This window comes from Tachysurus fulvidraco, chromosome 6 (assembly GCF_022655615.1).
Source record: "Tachysurus fulvidraco isolate hzauxx_2018 chromosome 6, HZAU_PFXX_2.0, whole genome shotgun sequence".
NCBI classification, from domain to species: domain Eukaryota; kingdom Metazoa; phylum Chordata; class Actinopteri; order Siluriformes; family Bagridae; genus Tachysurus; species Tachysurus fulvidraco.
Window position 1 is genome coordinate 32,068,545 of NC_062523.1, and position 5,000 is coordinate 32,073,544.

Here is a 5,000-nt window from a genome sequence, read left to right on the forward strand (position 1 = left end):
TGTCTTTGCCTTAACTTTTTTGCTCTGTTGGTCAGGCATCTATGCACATCCGTGCTTACATATGCAGCAACATTGATGCATATTACCCACGAGTATAGCCTCTTTTTATATGAATCTACTCTCTCTCTATGCAATCTCTAAATCACACCCCGGTAGGCTGAATCTGGATCAGAGATCAAGAGCTTCATCTGTTCAGTTTGGGTGTGGAGGGGATCCTGATGTGGTTGTCTGCTGTTGTAGGCCATACAGGTCATGACCATACTTTTGTGCATGATGAGATGATTTTCTGCACACCATTGTTGTAGTTTTATTATTTAATTTGTTTTATTATTATAACTATAGATAAAGAAAATAAATTCTAGGTACTGTTGTGTTTGAAAAATCAACAGTTTGGGTGATGTCACCTAATTAAACAGTCACAGTAATTATTCATGTTCATTTGGAGAAGCATAAGAGCAGATTACTGAGGGATGCCTCGTGGAGAAGAAGCAGATTTACACCACTAGGTGGCCCTGTGTGTGTGTGTGTGTGTGTGTGTGTGTGTGTGTGTGTGTGTGTGTGTGTGTGTGTGTTCCTCTTATCTCCTACCTGTTCCAGGTTCTTTAAAGTCGTGGGTGGAGATCTTTCCCCACACCCCTCTTTCTTGAGGAGGAGTTTTCCTTTCCTAAGACAACAGAAATCACACACACACACTGCCTGGACTTAGACTTCTGAGAGTTTCTGCATGTAGCTCTGAGTTTAAAGTGTAACACTTCTGTACAACAGACCTGAAGGAGAAAAAGAAAGAAGAAGAAGAAGAAGAAGAAGAAGAGAAACACATTCTCTCAAAACAAGGCTCCGTCTCCTCCTGCAGGTAAGACACTCAATTTTTCCCCCAAAAAAATTCCCCTCTCAGGAATGCACTAAGGGGGAGAGACAGAGACAGAGAGACGCTGTGTTTAGGGAGAACGGGAAATTCCTGTGGAAATATATACATTTCTGTATTAATGATCCTTCTCTATATCAGATCTACATCTCAGAAGGTTTCTCTTTTTTAAAGCTGCAGACTTGCATGTGTGTGTTTGTGTAAATAACATGCAGAGATAATATTCACTATTCACGTGCTTTACACATTTCATGAGGTCACTTTGATGCCCACTATATTATATATTTATATATTATACATCATCATTCTAAAGTAAATCAGTGCTGTTTTATATCATTTATTACTAAAACTACTCCAAATTTCCGTTTGTATTTAGTTTTAATATATTAATATTTAATATAAAACACTTCATACGATCTCGATGCTCTGTCTGTAACTAGTCTAATAAACATAACTGCAATTAAAGTTTTTATTTATTTATAAATTTTAGTTCTTTAATCTAATTTGATGCAATTTCTTCTCATAGACTTTGATTGAAATCTATATTAAATTAATTTAAGAACAGTGGCACGGACGCATCTGGAGGTGACTTCAGATTAACATTAGCATTACTTTTAGATCACTGATGAACTTTTATCACCTGTTTATTGTTTAGTTTAAAACCAAAAAATATCAAAATTCTGAGGAGGGAAATTAGATTTGTCTCTTTTTAACTGTTATAGCAAGAATAATACTACAAAATATAAAACATAATGTTAAATAAAATAGCATCAGATAATGTAAATAAAGCAGTCAGTTAAAAAAAGTGGAAAGAGAGTGAGAGAGAGAGAGAGAGAGAGAGACAGAGAGAGAGAGAGAGAGAGAGAGAGAGACAGAGAGAGAGAGAGAGAGACAGAGAGAGAGAGAGAGAGAGAGAGAGAGAGAGACAGAGAGAGAGAGAGACAGAGAGAGAGACAGAGAGAGAGAGAGAGAGAGAGAGAGAGAGAGAGAGAGAGAGAGAGAGAGACATATAAAACATAAAGGGATTATTATTCTTCAGAGAAAAGGTTCATTATATAATTAAGAGATAATTTTCTAATAAAAGTTTCTGTCTTTTTTCAGGTTTTACATTTCAAAATATCATATTTATTATTTATTTATTTATTATATATTTATTTATTTATCATCATAAGTATTATTACAGAAATAAAATTAATTGCAATAACTTTAATTCTTTACCAAAAAAGAGAAAGAAAACAGTTTTTTACAGATTTTAAAGGAACATAATTGTTTTTTTTTCTTTTTCTCTCCACCTGAGATTAGAAACCCTTCAGGGGAAAATCCTGCTTTACAAACATGCGCCTGCCTGTCTATTATCCTCTGATCTCTCTCTCTCTCTCTCTCTCTCTCTCTCTCTCTCTCTCTCTCCTTTTCTTCTGATCTACAAATTATAGCAGCTCAAAGAAGACATAAATCCCTTTATCTTTTCTATCTTTCTTGGCCTTGGGCTTTAGGAAATGACCAGAAGATTTGTGTCCATGTTCGTTGTGTTGTTTTTGTACTGTTTCAGTCTGTTACACCCGACAAACCTCATCCATTATTGTGTGTGTATAATGGTGTGTGTGTGTGTGTGTAATGGTGTGTGTGTAATGGTGTGTGTGTAATGGTGTGTGTGTGTAATGGGGTCATTGTGTGTGTATAATGGTGTGTGTGTGTAATGGGGTTATTGTGTGTGTATAATGGTGTGTGTGTAATGGTGTGTGTGTGTGTAATGGGGTTATTGTGTGTTTATAATGGTGTGTGTGTAATGGGGTTATTGTGTGTTTATAATGGTGTGTGTGTGTAATGGGGTTATTGTGTGTGTATAATGGTGTGTGTGTAATGGTGTGTGTGTGTGTAATGGGGTGTGTGTGTAATGGGGTTATTGTGTGTGTATAATGGTGTGTGTGTAATTGTGTAATGTTGTTTGTTGTCTGTTGTTATTTGTTGTGTTATTTTGTTTGTTTTTAATGTTGTGTTTTTTATATTGGTGTTTTGTGTGTATGTTTTATATTTTTTGTGTTTGTGTGTGTTTGTTTTTTTTTGTGTACTGTTAATGTCCTATTTTTCTGTTTATTTTTTTTTCTACTGTTTTACTTTTTTTGTTGTTTTTTTATTTTCCTGTCCTTTTTTCTATCCTATGTCTTTTCCTTTTTTTCTCCATCTTTTTTTTCTCCTCCTTGTTTTCATTGTCGTTTTCTTGTGCTACATGTTGTTTTATTTGTGTTTACCTTTTTTTCTCTCCTGTCTTTTTTTGTCCTTTAATTTTTGTTTTCCTTTTTTTCTCTGTACATCCTATCTCCTGTTTTTTTGTTTTTTTGTTTATTTGTGTTTCTGTTTTTTGTCTCTCCTTTCTCCTTGTTTTTCCTGTTTTCATGAATGGGGTTTGTTTAAGCTTTTTGTGTTTTTACAGGTTTTTTGTGTGTGTGTGTGTGTGTGTGTGTGTGTGTGTGTGTGTGTGTGTGTGTAACAGGGTTTGTGTGTGTGTGTGTGTGTGTGTAACAGGGTGTGTGTGTGTGCGTGTGTGTGTGTAACAGGGTGTGTGTGTGTGTGTGTAACAGGGTGTGTGTGTGTAACAGGGTGTGTGTGTGTGTGTGTGTGTGTGTGTGTGTGTGTGTGTGTGTGTGTGTGTGTAACAGGGTGTGTGTGTGTGTGTGTGTAACAGTGTGTGTGTGTGTGTGTGTGTGCGGTGTGTGGTGTGTGTGTGTACACCAGGGTGTGTGGTGGTTGGTGTGTGTGGGTGTGTAACAGGGTGGTGTGTGTTGTGTGTGTGTTGTGTGTGGTTACCAGGGTGTGTGTGTGTGTAACAGTGTGTGTGTGTAGTTTTTTTGTGTGTGTGTTGGTTAACAGTGTTGTGTTTTTTTAACAGGGTGTGTGTGTGTGTGTGTGTGTGTGTGTGTGTGTGTGTACAAGGTTTGGCTTGTGGTGTTACTGCTTGTTAGATCAGTGTTTTTAGATCTTGTGATGTACACATGTGCTGTAACAGGTGTGGAGGTGTGTTAAAGTAGATCTATCTATCTATCTATCTATCTATCTATCTATCTATCTATCTATCTATCTATCTATCTATCTATCTATCTATCTATCTATCTATCCTGGAAGTAGAAACAGACGGGTGAAAATGAAAATGTCAGAGATGTCTGTATTTATGTGTTTAAAAGGCAGAAGGATTAAATCCCAGCCTACTGCTATCAATCTCTCTCTTTCTTCTCCCTCCGACACTCCATCCTGTCGCCACAGGAGATAAACGCATAGCCCTGAGTCAACACAGGGCTCTCTGTGTGTGTGTGTGTGTGTGTGTGTGTGTGTGTGTGTGGCTTTAGTGTAGACGCTCTGATGAAAGACGTCTCTGCATCTTAGCGTCTCTCTCTCACTCTCTCCATTTTAGAGAAGGACAAATCAAAGCAGAACTCGGAGCCTGCAGGAGGATTTTTTCCTTTTTTTCATCTTTTGCTCTGAGTTTGTTTTTCACAAAACTAAAAGAATGACAGGAGCTGTAATTAAAATCATCTGAAGATAAAAGGAGATGAAGAAGAAAAAGAAGGAGGAAAAACGGTGTCTTTTCTCATATGTACAGAGACAGAAGTTGTGATTGTGTTAAAAATGCAATTAATAATTATGTAATAGAGAGAAAGGGTTTGTGAATGGATTTATTTAAATAGACTGATAATGTCTTTCTCTCTCTTTTTGCATCTCTGTCTTTGTGTGTGTGTGTCTGTGTATGTGTGTGTGTCTGTGTCTTTGTGTGTGTGTGTGTGTGTGTGTGTGTGTGTGTCTGGGTATGTGTGTGTCTGTGTATGTGTGTGTGTATGTGTCTTTGTGTGTGTGTCTGTGTCTGTGTGTGTCTGTGTATGTGTGTGTCTGTGTATGTGTGTGTGTATGTGTCTTTGTGTGTGTGTCTGTGTGTGTCCGTGTGTGTGTGTGTGTGTGTGTGTGTGTGTGTGTGTGTGTGTGTGTGTGAGTGTGTGTGAGTGTGTTTGTGTGTGTGAGTGTTTGTGTGTGAGTGTGTGTGTGTGTCTGTGTGTGTGTGTGTGTGTGTCTGTGTCTGTGTGTGTCTGTGTGTGTGTGTCTGTGTGTATGTGTCTTTGTGTGTGTGTGTGTGTGTGTGTGTGTGTGT

General features: G+C 37.5%; 1 protein-coding gene across 1 annotated transcript in view; it reads left to right on the forward strand.

Annotated features, from left to right (window-relative positions):
• The first annotated feature begins 587 nt into the window (after window positions 1–587).
• The window catches only part of edar (ectodysplasin A receptor), a 26,278-nt gene continuing 21,865 nt past the window's right edge, over window positions 588–5,000 (forward strand). Inside the window, exon 1 of the mRNA XM_047815497.1 lies at window positions 588–853. The gene's annotated coding sequence lies outside the window, so the exon portion shown is untranslated. The remainder of the gene's footprint in view (window positions 854–5,000) is intronic.